This window comes from Passer domesticus, chromosome 17 (assembly GCF_036417665.1).
Source record: "Passer domesticus isolate bPasDom1 chromosome 17, bPasDom1.hap1, whole genome shotgun sequence".
NCBI classification, from domain to species: domain Eukaryota; kingdom Metazoa; phylum Chordata; class Aves; order Passeriformes; family Passeridae; genus Passer; species Passer domesticus.
Genome location: NC_087490.1, coordinates 13,507,666 through 13,521,365, shown reverse-complemented (window position 1 = coordinate 13,521,365; position 13,700 = coordinate 13,507,666). Strand labels below are relative to the sequence as shown.

General features: G+C 52.1%; 1 protein-coding gene across 11 annotated transcripts in view; it reads left to right on the top strand.

The window, feature by feature from the left end:
- The window catches only part of RIMBP2 (RIMS binding protein 2), an 80,830-nt gene that overhangs the window by 15,592 nt on the left and 51,538 nt on the right, over positions 1–13,700 (top strand). For 8 of the 11 annotated variants that reach the window (XR_010348857.1, XR_010348856.1, XM_064392998.1 and 5 more), the window contains exon 2: positions 6,611–6,747. The exons of 1 other annotated variant lie outside the window; for it this stretch is intronic. The gene's annotated coding sequence lies outside the window, so the exon portion shown is untranslated. Of the gene's footprint in view, positions 1–5,437; positions 5,838–6,489; positions 6,521–6,610; positions 6,748–13,700 lie in introns of those variants that run through there. 2 more of the 11 variants (XM_064392994.1, XM_064392995.1) reach the window with 2 other exon arrangements.

The following is a 13,700-nucleotide window of genomic DNA, read 5'->3' as shown; positions in this document are numbered from 1 at the left end:
TGAGTCTGGAATATGGAGTTCTGTGAGTCTGGAACCCCAAGTTCAGTGAGTCTGGCACCCAGAGTTCAGTGAGCCTGGAACATGGAGTTCTCTGCGTCTGAAACATGGAGTTTTTGAGTCTGGAACCCTGAGCTCTCTGAGTCTGGAACTCCGAGTGCTGTGGGTCTGGAGCCCCGAGTTTTGGGGTGCTCTTTGCAGCTGAAGGTTCAGTGTGGACATGCTCTGAATGGATGCTCCAGCCAGGAACCTGACAGGGCAACCTTTAAATGCTCCACAGCCCCAAAATGAAATGCTGGGTAATGGATAATGATGAATAATGGGTAATGGATGCTCAGATCAGCCTGGGGTTCACAGCTGAGCAGGGGCACAGCTGGCAGCCATGGGTGCTGGAATGTGAGGAGCGTGGTAGAACATCATTTTAAGAACATCAAGTTAAATCACTCAGATGACCCAGTGTCCCACAGTGTGGTCCCTGGCTGCCTGCAGGCTGAAATGTTTTCAGAGAGCTGGCAGAAAGCCCTGTGCAACTCCACCAGGTGTCATCAGTGGAGTATTTCGGGATGTTCCCTGTCTAACCAATGAGCGTGTTTTGTTACATGCTTCCAAAAATTATTTAACAAGGAGCTGTGATCTTCCTTTTGGAGCCCTGTGTCCATTTTCCAATGACAGCTTGCTTTCAGAACCTCCAGTACCATGGGATCAGTGCTAGGGGCCTGCAGACAGTTTTCCTTTCTGGAAAGCCAAATACTCTTTCTCTTCAGATGGTGCAGAAGAATTCCTGTCAAGCTCACCGTGTGTATTCTTGATGGAGTTCAGATTTTATTTCTCTTGTAATTACTTCCCTTCAAGCCCCCGGCCGGTTTCAGGGCAGTTCTTTGAGTGTTTTTCTGCCAAGATGTGGTCTCACCTGTGGGCATGTGCTGTGCTCTGCAAGCCTCCTTTGAGCAGCTCTGGGCTGCTGTGGCTGGGGGCATTTCCTCGTGGCCAGAAGGGGAACGTTCCCCGTGTGTGGAAAGCACATTTGGGCCTGGGGGGAGCACAGGGGAGGATGCAGAGTGCACCACTGTGGGACCTGGGGTTTGTGCAGGAGGGACTGGCTGGGAGCCCCTGAGCCTTCCCGTGCTGCCAAACAGAACGTGAACAGAAATTCCCATAAACTGGCTATCAAACTGCGGGGAGAAGTACAAACTGGGTTTAACTGAGGGCACTAAAATCAGAAGGTTGTGTGGCAAGAGCCCTCAGTCTGCTGGGAGGGGCCTGGTGCTGCTGGCAAGCCCAGTTCACAGGTGCAGCAGCGGCTGAGCATCTTTGCTCTCTCCTCTTGAATTCTCTGCAGCTGCTTCTCTTCCTTTGGTTCTTCTATTTCATAAAAAATATTCCTAAAAATGAAACGTGGTTCTGTGTACTGCCTGTGGTCCTGCCATCATCTGGAACCACTTTTTTCCTCCGTTTCCAGTGGCTGGTGAAGGCTGAATTTCTCTCCTGTGTCTGAGTCCCATAGCATGCCCCAAAATAAAAGGCTTTAGGACACTTCCTCATGTGTGTGGATTCACAAATTACTGAAATTCCAGGTTAGGGCTCCTTCCCGTCACCCGAATTTTCCTTTGGTGGAATATCTCCCATGCCATGAATATTTTCAGTTCCCTCTCCTGTGCACACAGAGCTCTCACCCTGCAATTACAGCTCTCCCTTATGAATATTTAAATGGCAGTTCAGCTTTCAGACAGAGTACACCAGTGACAAAGATCAAGCTTTCTGACCCTTTGTTAATTTGCTCAGTGAAATAGGATTCCCATGGTCTCATTTTTTGTATTTAAGAGAAGAAATTTGCATACAGAGAGGCTGTTGGCTTTTCTCATTTTTGTTGCTAATTTCCTTTTGGTGCATTTATTCTAGTAGATCTTAAAGAAAAAAGTCACTGGATAGTTTTATCAGTTATGCAGGAGAATATGAAAGATAGAGAAAAAACCACTTGGGCTCTTTATCAGGAAATGGTAAGTTTTTTTTACCATTGTGGAAAAAAATCAGCATAAAAAGCAAAAGTAGAAATGTGTCTAGAGCAATGGAGAAACTTGTTACTCCCACACTGCATTGGAAGGAAATGCAGACTGTTTGTGATAACAGTGGAGAGTGAAGCGGGAAAATCTCAATTATTGCTTTGGAAATGAAATTATCTATTCTGGAAAATACAGCACCTGCAGACCCCCAGAAACTGAGCTGACAGGAGACAATGAAGTGTGCCACTGTAATCACAAATCCACTGGATCTTCAGGACTGCAAAATGGGAATTGTGTCATGGGTTTGCAAACCTTAGCTAAAACTGTGGTTTCTTTGTATTTGTTTAGAGCCTACTGTGGGTGTTTCAAAGGAAGGAATGCTGGCAGCTCCTGGAGTGGGGACAGCCAAACCCTGGGCCAGCTCTGCTCTTGGCCCCATAGTCCTGTTAGTTGCTTTTGTTTCTTATTTTATATGCTGCCATACATGAATGGACATAGCTATGAATTTGATTAAAGAAGGGACTTAATTAAGGGCTGTAATTGAACCAGTGGAGGAAATGACAACAGAATTGGAAATCCAGAATGAGCTGTGTGATGTGGAGGCTGATGGTGTTGAGGCAGTAATCTGTATGAAATAATTGATTCTGCAGCCATCAGTCTATTCTAATGAGATTAAGGGCGAGGTGGCACGATCTCGCTAATTAATTTGGTTTGTGACTTTGAAATGAGATGTAGTGGGACAAAACTGGTGATTGCCCAACACACCAAGAAGCCCTCAGACTGGAAGACAAAAATCGCCCCAGCAATCCCCTGCTGTCAGCTGTCCCAGGGCTGGAGGGTGTTTGGTGTGACCCTGACACCAAACCCTCAGCTGCATGGGCAGCCTCAGCGTGGCACGTTCCAGGAGAGGCTCCTCCTGCTTTTCATCGTTCACGGGGTCCATGGGAGCTGCTGGGACAGATCCTCCCTGGCAGCCAGTGGAGTCAGATCTGCAGTGTTTGCTGTGCCCTGGTGCTGCATGGGGCCATTTCCCTCCCCTGAATCTCTGCCCCTTGTCCTGCAGCACCACAGTGCAGGTGATGGATCTTCAACCTAAAAATTAACAGTGCTCCTAACCCAAGGCTTGTCCTATTGTTACCTACTTACACTTACTAGGACAGTAATAAATTGTAATAAATTAATTATAGACATAAATAAACGATATCAGCTTGGTTAGTGTCTGTATTGAGTGTCTCTGCACACACCCACACAGTGCAGAGCTGTACGCTGTAATATTGCTGATTATTTCACTAAAGCTGAATATTTATACTCTGGTAGAGGCAAAAGGAGAAAGACATGTTAAAAGCAGAGGCCAGGAAAATCCTTTCCATTTAAGAGGCAAGACTGAAATGTGTTTTGTGCAGGATTTTTTGAAGTGTCTTACGTTCCAAGCTCAGTGTTTAAGCATTGCTTCAGCAGAGGGGGAACTCACAGCTGCTGGCATTCTGTCTTCCATGTTCTGTGCTCTGTGCCCTGGCTGCTGGGGTGAGCAGCAGGCACTCCTCGTGTGCAGAGGCACTGCTGAGCCATTCCTGGTGTGCAAAGGCACTGCTGAGCCATTCCTGGTGTGCAAAGGCAATTCCTGAGTTATTCCTGGTGTGCAAAGGCAATTCCTGAGCCATTCCTGGTGTGCAAAGACATTGCTGAGCCATTCCTGGTGTGCAAAGGCATTGCTGAGCCATTCCTGATGTACAGCTAGAGACCACACGAGACAAGGCTGTGACAGCACCTTTCAAGTTCCTGGATGCTGAAAAGAAGCTGAGTGTGGCTCAGGGATGTGGCCCAGGGATGGAGCCAGGGATGGAGCCAGGGATGGGCTCAGGGATGTGGCCCAGGGATGGGGCTCAGGGATGGAGCCAGGGATGGGCTCAGGGATGTGGCTCAGGGATGGAGCCAGGGATGGGCTCAGGGATGTGGCTCAGGGATGGGCTCAGGGATGGAGCCAGGGATGTGGCTCAGGGATGGGCTCAGGGATGTGGCTCAGGGATGGGCTCAGGGATGGAGCCAGGGATGTGGCTCAGGGATGGAGCCAGGGATGGGGATGGGGCTCAGGGATGGGGATGTGGCTCAGGGATGTGGCTCAGGGATGGGGCTCAGGGATGGGCTCAGGGATGGGGCTCAGGGATGGGGCTCAGGGATGAGGATGTGGCTCAGGGATGTGGCTCAGGGATGGGCTCAGGGATGGAGCCAGGGATGGGCTCAGGGATGGGCTCAGGGATGGGGCTCAGGGATGGGGCTCAGGGATGTGCCTCAGGGATGGGGCTCAGGGATGTGGCTCAGGGATGGGCTCAGGGATGGGGCTCAGGGATGGGGCTCAGGGATGGGGCTCAGGGATGGGGCTCCAGGCTCAGAGCAGCTCACCTGGCAGAGCTGACCCGCAGGGGCAGAGCCTGGCCCTGCAGCTCCTGCCAGGGAGTTCCTGGAAAGGCTTTCCAGCAGACTCTGCTGGGCTGTGTGTGCTGCACGGGCTCTCTGGGCAGGGTCAGCTCCTCCTGTGCCCTGTCACCCGAGACCTGCCCCAGTGACAGCTCTGCGAGGGTGACAGCCACAGGCTATGGCTGTGCCAGGGCTTTCACCTGCATCTACAGAGCCTCTGCAGGCCCCAGAGCTGGGCACTGGGGAACTGCAGGGAACTCTGCATCCTTTATTCTCAGAGAGCCCCAGGGCAAGGCTGGAATTCCACAGGAATGGTAATAACGCCTTGCAAAAGAGCACTGTGACTGCAGATCCTGTGTGTGGGCACAGCTGCAGCTCTGAACTTGCATTGGCTGCAGATCCTGTGTTTGGACACAGCTGCAGCTCTGAACTTGCATTGGCTGCAGATCCTGTGCTTGGACACAGCTGCAGCTCTGAACTTGCATTTGGCTGCAGAGCCTGTGCTTGGACACAGCTGCAGCTCTGAACTTGCATTGGCTGCAGATCCTGTGTTTGGACACAGCTGCAGCTCTGAACTTGCATTGGCTGCAGATCCTGTGTGTGGGCACAGCTGAGCTGTGAACTTGCATTTGGCTGCAGATCCTGTGTGTGGGCACAGCTGCAGCTCTGAACTTGCATTGGCTGCAGATCCTGTGCTTGGACACAGCTGCAGCTCTGAACTTGCATTGGCTGCAGATCCTGTGTTTGGACACAGCTGCAGCTCTGAACTTGCATTGGCTGCAGATCCTGTGTGTGGGCACAGCTGCAGCTCTGAACTTGCATTGGCTGCAGATCCTGTGCTTGGACACAGCTGCAGCTCTGAACTTGCATTGGCTGCAGATCCTGTGTTTGGACACAGCTGCAGCTCTGAACTTGCATTGGCTGCAGATCCTGTGTGTGGGCACAGCTGCAGCTCTGAACTTGCATTGGCTGCAGATCCTGTGTGTGGGCACAGCTGCAGCTCTGAACTTGCATTTTAAGGCCCGTGCCCATCCCAGTGCCCCCTTGCAGCAAAGCAGCCCCTGGTGTGACTCTGCTCCTCTGCATTGGTTTGTGTCTTCAAGAAACGATGCCAGGCTCCAACCCAAACGGGGTGACTTGCACTGCACGAAGTGACTTCTCAAAATAGATCTTTGCCAGCAAAAGGCTGTGCCACAGGCAGCCTGCTCCTCAGTGAGTCACCAGACGGGTTCCAGGAGGATTGAATTCCGATCCTGTGCAGCCTGCTCCTGCTCGGGAGAGCCATGAATAATGAAGTGTGTGCAGGCCCCAGCCCAGCAGCTCTGGGAGCGTGCATCCCTTGCTGAGTGATTTCCCGTGTCCCACGGGCACAGCCTTGGTGCTGCCATGAGTTAGATTTGTGCTGATGAAGACACCAAGTATTATGTAAGTAAAGGCATTTAAAAATAGCTGGCAGCGTGTGGGTACGGGTGAGGTATCTGTCATTGACTCTGCAGTCTGTCAGACTGCAGCCTCTGATACTCAGCTCGTGCACACAGGATGCAATTCACACGCCGTGCCACGCTGGGTGGAGGGACACCGTCCAAAGGCATTTTTAGAATTCCATTCCCGGGAGAAAATAGAGTCTTGGGAAGAACTGATTCATGCTTCTCATCCTCTCCCCTCCTCTGCTCCACTTTGGGTTTTAGCCCAAACCGGGCTCCAGAGGGTGTTGGGCTGCCCAGGGAGACAGCCAGGGTGATGGCTCTGAGCTCAGCAGGTGCTGGGGTTAACGAGAGCCTGGGAGGGGGCTCTGGGAGAGACTGGGCTGGCTGTGCCCTGCTGTGCCCCTGCTGGGCAGTCCTGAGCTCCCTGGGCACTGCTGGGCTGGCTGTGTCCCTGCTGGGCAGTCCTGAGCCCCCTGGGCACTGCTGGGCTGGCTGTGTCCCTGCTGTGTCCCCGGGCAGTCCTGAGCTCCCCAGGTACCAGGGCAGGGGCAGCTCTGGAGAGGGCACCTGGACACCTCTGGCACAGCCCAGGGGGAGTTCCCTCATCTCAGACAGAGATATTTGTGTGCAGGGATGGAGCTGATGTTGGTGTGCAGGGATGGAGCTGATGTTGGTGTGCAGGTGAGCACAGGGGAGCTGATGTTTGTGCAGGTGGGCACACGTGGGAGCTGTAACAGCCTGGCCACTGACTGGTTTCCTTTTCTCCTGCAGTTTGGAAATGACCCATCATGCCTGCAGCCTGCAGCTCCACAGAAGATCTTTGATCAGAGCTGGTTTCTAGAGGAGACACGGATTCCAGGTCTCATGTCACCACCTGAGCTCCACAGCCTCATCCCTGGCAGCTCTCAGTGAGTGCTGGCTCTGCTCTCACAGCTTTGTGGCAGCTGCTCTCTTGAAGAGAAGTTGTGTTTTGCAGTCCAGGCTGCTCTGGGCTGGTTCTGGGCTGTGTTTCCCTGTGCACAGCTCCAGGGGCTGGGGGCTTTCTGGGGAGGTTGGGGGGGTTTGGCTGCACCCCTCTCAGTTGTGCTCTGCAGAGATTGCTGAGCTCCTGCCCTGGCAGCCCTGACACCGAGCCACAGGTGCCTGTGGGGCAGCCTGAAGGGAGGGTGTGAAAGCCACAAATGGCACACAAATAACTCCAGTGCCAGGCCCTGGGTGCAGAATAACGAGTGCAGGGGCCTGGGCACAGTCTGGGGCTCTGAGCAGCACATCCCAGCCTGGTTTGGGCATCCCTCCTGACTCTGAGTAGCAGCAGAACATCTCTGGTTGCATCTCTGGGTGTTTGCTCTGCATTTCAGGCACTTTTTGAATTTAGAGAAGAAACTTCTAGAAGGCTTGGTCAGTTAGCTGGCTCCATCTCCTGCTGCTGGGCTATGAGGTGCAGTTCATGTATCACCTTGGATCTTCAAAGCACTTCGCCACCAGTAACTAGCAGAATGATTTAAAGAAATTTCATTTAAAAATACCATTTTTAAACCTTGTGTTCTCACTATTCTTTGTACCTCACTGGACTGAAAGTAAAGGCTTAAAGCTTTGCTTGAAGAGCCTGATGTTTGAAGCTTGAGGTTCTAAATTTGGTGCTGGATTTATCCATGTGAAGGATATGAGTTTGATTGCATCAGAAGTAATTATATTTAATATGACAAGAGAAAAGTGCATAAATGTGATATTTTGAACGGCTGTTAATGCCTCCTTTGCATCTCTGCTTCTGAAAAGAATAATTACATAGCAGTGATGTGAACTGAATGCTAAGGTCTGCTGAAAGACGTTTCTGGTGGAAAGTGGAGTCAGTGTTTTCCTGCAGTGTCAGAATTCCCTGAGCAGGGAGGGAGGGAAGGGAGGGGGCTGCAGGCAGCCCCAGCCCCAGCTCCCTCACAGAACCCCCCTGGGGTCTCTGGGGACTCCCCTGGGTGTTTCCTCCACACCAAGAATTTGTGCCTTCAGGAGGCAAAAAGCGTTGCAAAGCAAAAAGCTCTGGTTTGGGTTTGGGTCCTGAGAGCAGAAGAGAGAAATGGTTGTTTGCAGCAGCCAGGTGAGCCCGTCCATGGCCCTGGGCCAGGGCTTGGGAGCGCCTGCACTGCAGGCACAGCAGAGCCCCTGCCAGGGGCTGAGCTCTGGGCACCAGGGCAGCCCCTGGTGAGCACTGCTGCTCCAGAGCTGGGAGCCTGGACAGTGAGGGAGCCAGACACTCTGGTGCCACAGCTGAAATTCCCAGTTTTCTCTCTGTGTCAGTGGCTTGTACAGCTCGCCATTGCTGATGGCATTTTCTAGATCAGCTATTACCTGTGCAAATGCAGACTTCTGTTTGGACTTTATTGATGCAGTGCCAGCATCATAAAAGCTTTTCTTAGCTGCAGGCTATGCAGGAAACCTCCATCAAAAATAGATCTTAATGGGGTTTTAAAAAGCATTTTTTTCCCTAATCATATTTCAAGCAGATCATTGCATTCCTGAATGAGCAGAAGCAGGACAGGATATCTAAAGCCCAAACAGTGAGACATGTCCAGTGTAAGGCTGGGTTGAATTAGTAGCCATGAAGCAGGCTGACCTTTCTTCCTTCTCTCTGAGAACTCAATATTCTTACTCCCACTGTTTGAAAAGGTTGCTGGCTCCAAAATGACCTTTCAATGAAGACACTTAGAGTGGCACCCCAGGGGTTTGGCTGTGCCGGGCAGGGCAGGGGGCACAGCCAGCCTGGGCAGGGGGCACAGCCAGCCTGGGCATCCTGGGGGGCACACTGTGGGCAGTGGGACATCCCAGGGGTCACACCAGCCTGGCCAGGGGCATCCTGGGGGTCACATCCACCCTGGGCACTCACTGGGGCATCCTGAGGGTCCCACAGCTCTCTTGGATCCCTCTGAGCAGCAGCAGCAGCCAGGGACACGCTCGGGGCTCTGCTCCCTCCAGTCCAGCCTGCCCGGGGAGCAGGAGCTGGGACTCAGGAGCAGGGGTTCTCTCCCCCAGAGGAGCAGGGGTTCTCAGAGGGGCTAGGATTCTCTCTCTCAGAGGGGCAGGGGTTCTCTCTCTCAGAGGGGCAGGGGTTCTCTCTCTCAGAGGAGCAGGGATTCTCAGAGGAGCAGGGATTCTCAGAGGAGCAGGGGTTCTCTCTCTCAGAGGGGCAGGGGTTCTCTCTCTCAGAGGGGCAGGGGTTCTCTCTCTCAGAGGGGCAGGGGTTCTCTCTCAGAGGAGCAGGGATTCTCTCCCCCAGAGGAGCAGGGGTTCTCTCTCTCAGAGGAGCAGGGGTTCTCTCTCTCAGAGGGGCAGGCATTCTCTCTCTCAGAGGAGCAGGGATTCTCTCCCCCAGAGGAGCAGGGGTTCTCTCTCTCAGAGGGGCAGGGATTCTCTCTCTCAGAGGGGCAGGGATTCTCTCTCTCAGAGGGGCAGGCATTCTCTCTCTCAGAGGGGCTAGGATTCTCTCTCTCAGAGGAGCAGGGATTCTCTCTTTCAGAGGGGCTGGGATTCTCAGGGGAGCAGGGATTCTCTCTCTCAGAGGAGCAGGGGTTCTCTCTCTCAGAGGGGCAGGGATTCTCTCTCTCAGAGGAGCAGGAATCCTCTCAGAGGGGCTGGTGTTTCTCCCCCTGGCTGTGTGCTGGCTGAAGGCTGTGTTTCCATCCCCTCCCCACCTGGGCTGTGCTGGTTGCTCTCTGGAAGGCTCCACCTGCATCAGCCAGGCTTAGCTGTGCTCTCCCAGGTGGGATATCTGCTGCCTCAGTTTCCCCCCGCGCTGCCTCGGGTGTGGTGCTTGTGTGCCCAGCAAGGCTGAGGGCTCTCAGTGTGCTGTCAGTCACTGCAAAACAAAAGGTTTTTTTAAACAAGGTGATTTATTGCTCCATTTTCCTAGAACACAAAACAAGATTAACGTTTTGGCTTATACTTTTTCCTGCCCTAATTACATTTGTGTCTTGTTTAATCATCTTTAAGACAAAATTGTATGGCTGAGGAGAGGATGTGATTTAATTACCTTTTGTCCTAAAGAATCAGACTGCAGAATCTTCCAAGGCTTCTTGTCCAGCCCAGTGGTTGGAGGCAAAGTATTGAGATGATGCTGAAAAATGTGAATCTTAAACCCCACACAAACCCTTCAGGCCCAGTGCTGCTGAGCTCAGAGCTGTGGTGTGGGACAGGTTTCTGTTTTGGCTTGAGACTTCATTTACAAATTATTTAGGGACTGCTTGACTTCTTTTCACAGGATGCACGGGATGTGGATTTTGCTTTCAAACAGTGATTACACCAAACCCAGTGGGGAGAATGCTGGGGAATATCAAAGTTCTCTGCAGTGGGAGCAGCTGTGACACTGCTGGCTCCTGCTCAGCCCTGTGGCTTTCAAAAATAAACACTGGCTTTGTAAAGCTGGGCTTTGTATTGTGAGGCAGCTGATTGTGCTGGTTTCCCACCCGTGGGCTGGAGTGGGTCCCTGGTGCATTTGGGATGGGTTTCAGGAGCCTGCACAAGGCTGGGGACTGCAGTCACTGCTCTGGCAGCTGGGGAGGCAGAGCAGACTCTGCTCTGTTCACACTGGAGCCTGGAGGGTCTGCCCTGCCCTTCCCAGCACCTGCAGCTCCCTGAGCCACTGCTGGGGCTCCTTCTCCTGCCCTGGGCCCAGCCCTGGCTACCAGCTCTGCAGGGCTGGGTGGTGCCAGCACAAACCAGAATGTCAGAAATGTAATAATATCACAGAATAATCAGAAATGTAATAATATCACAGAATAATCAGAAATATCACAAAATAATCAGAAATGTAATAATCTCACAAAATAATCAGAAATATAATAATGCAACAAAATAATCAGAAATATAATAATATCACAAAACAACCAGAATACAACAACCTCTGCACTGCCCAAAAACCACCAGAAGCGTTGGGTCAGAGCTCAGTGTGTATAAATGGAGTTTACACTGTGTATGTGTACAGGGTCTGTGCTCTGTGCAGCACTTTGCAAGGAGGGTTTTGTAAATGAAATCCCCCTCTGAATGTGGATATTTGGGGCTGTGGTGAGCCCATGGCTCGGTAATGTACTTCAGAGATAAATGGAGTGCTGGGGAAAAGCATATTGCTTGTCAAAAAGATGTTTAAAACAGCATTTGTGAGCTGTCCCTTCTGATCAGACACAAGCAGAGCTGAGAGTGTGAACAGGAGCATTGGTGTGTGTTGATGTTCACAAATTGCTGCCCCATCCTGTGCTCAGCACTCATGCATGTTTTATCTTTGCATCCCTGTCTGGGGCTCCCAGCACAGATTCCAAATGCAGGAGGTGCCTCACTGACAAATGTTGGGCTAGAAACAAATAAAAACCAGGTCCTTCTGTGAGGGGTTTAAAGCTGACAAGGTAAGCCATGCAGAATGCTGGTGTTTAGACAAGGAGTAACTGCACAGCCACAAACTCCTGCCCCAGAGCTTTTAATTCTCATGGTGAATGAAGCTGGCATTGAAATGAAAGCACCATGTTCCTCAGAGCTGTCCTGCAGCAGCTCCCTTGCAGCTCAGGGCATTTGCTGTGCACCAGGGAATGGAACCTGGCAGTGGGAAACTCCTGGCCCTGTGGGGAGGGTGAGTGAACCGGGGGTCAGACAGGACCAGGTGCCAGAGGCAGAGCAGCTCCTGCTCCTCTGCTTAGGGCTGGGAGGCTGCTCTCCGGCTTGGAGAGGCACTGGTGGTTCTGTGCCCCCAAAAAAGCATCTTTTAATTGGTCACAATGGAGTGTGTGGAGCTGTGAGTGCCTTCAGCCACTGGAAGTGCTCAGTGCTGGTGCTCTGGGGCCTGGGGCAGTGTGGGCAGAACTCCGGTTATTTCCCAGTGTGTGAGCAGAATTCCAGTTGTTTCCCAGTGTGTGAGCAGAACTCCAGTTATTTCCCAGTGTGTGAGCAGAATTCCAGTTGTTTCCCACTCTGTGAGCAGAATTCCAGTTATTTCCCAGTGTGTGAGCAGAATTCCAGTTGTTTCCCATTCTGTCAGCAGAACTCCAGTTATTTCCCACTCTGTGAGCAGAATTCCAGCTTTTTCCCAGTGTGTGAGCAGAACTCCAGCTGTCTCCCCAGTGAAGAAGCTGCAGCAGCCATTCCCTGGGCTGTGTGAGGTGCTGTGGCCAGCCCAGCTGAGCTCAGCTCTGGGCTGATCAGCACTTGGGATGTTCCCCTCGCTCCCTCCCTGGCTGCTTCTGCAGAAATCTTGGTTTTTAAAGCTGTCTCCAGATTCTGACTGGGGAGATCTCGTTGCTGGATGCCTGCCCTGGTGAATTTATTTCCTTTTCACAAAGTTCCAGGCACATTCCAGCCTTTACCTGGGAGGAGTGGGTGCAGCAGGGGAAGGAGTCGTGCTCAGCACGGCAAGGAGATAACGAGCCATGTCAATAATTAGCAACACATTTTAAAGATGTGCTTGTATAGAGCCAAAAGTGTCTTGGCTTGAGTTGTCAGATGTGTCTGAGACGATTCACTCGAGCAAGGCAGAGAGAATTCAGCCCTTGCTGGTGTGTGCTGCTGGCACAGCCAGCCCCACCAGGGCTCTGCCCTCTGCTTCCCCCGCTGCTGGAATGGGAAACAGGCAGGGATCTGAGCAGGCACAGCCACACCGTGCCCGGGATGTGGGATGTGTGGTGCTGTTTTCAGTTTTGCTCCCGGGGATTTGGGTGGAGGGGCTCTGGAGGGAGCTGGCTGAGCCCTGCCCTGCAGTGCCTCGCTTTCCTTGTGCATGATCAGGGAGCTCCAGTCTGGTCCCTTCCACCAGCACTGAGCCCCTTCCCAGAGAAAGCCAGTGCATCTGACCACCAAAAGCATTTCCATTTTAAAGCCTTGCAGTTCAGCTCAGCACAAAGTAAGAGCAGGGTGCAGTAAAGGCTGCTGGGTGTGGGAATGAGTGCAATATTAGATGCAATATAAAGATGCAATGCAGTCTGGCTGGCTGTGTGGAGCTGTGCATGCCTGCTGCCACTGCCAGCTGTGTCCCCTCCCTCGGCCTGTGTGTGTGTGCACACACCAGCACAGACCCCACAGGAACAGGGATTAGCACCTCTCAAAGTTCCCTGCACTGGCTGCTTAAGCACATTTGCATTAATAGAAGGATGAGACCTACTTCATGATGTTCTGTGCATGACAAGAGCTAAAAATAGTTCTATTAGAGCTTTGGCTGCAGCTCTGCTAAATTTTAGCAGTTTGGGGGGAAGGAAAACACTTTTGAAAGGTTATAATTAATGAGTTACGTGTTGTTGGGTTTTTTCCTAAAGTATACCAAAATAACATGAAGAAATTGGGGCAGGCATGCTTTTTTTGTGCCTTGGCATTTCCAGGGCTGCAGCCTGGCTTCCCACTTGGGATGGGGGTGGCTCTGCTCCCCACAGCTCGCCCTGGCAGCAAGCCAGGGAGGGGATGGAAGGATGATTGCACAGGAGGAGAATTCTGTTCTGGATGCACAAAGCGAGGAACTGAGCCTGCCGCTGTCTGGTGCTGAAAGGGACCAGCACGGAGTGACTTCATGTGAGAGGTTCCTGAGCAGCTCCTGGTCACAGAGAGGCTCTGGTTTGCTGGCTGAGTTACAGACCCTGACCCAAACCCTTGTTTGCTGGCTGAGTTACAGACCCTGACCCAAACCCTTGTTTGCTGGCTGAATTATGGATCCTGAGCAGATCCTGGTTATGGGAGAGGTTCTGGTTTGCTGGCTGAGTTACAGATCCTGACCCAAACTCTGGTTTCTGGCTGAGTTACAGATCCTGACCCAAACTCTGGTTTCTGGCTGAGTTACAGATCCTGACCCAAACTCTGGTTTCTGGCTGAGTTACAGATCCTGACCCAAACTCTGGTTTCTGGC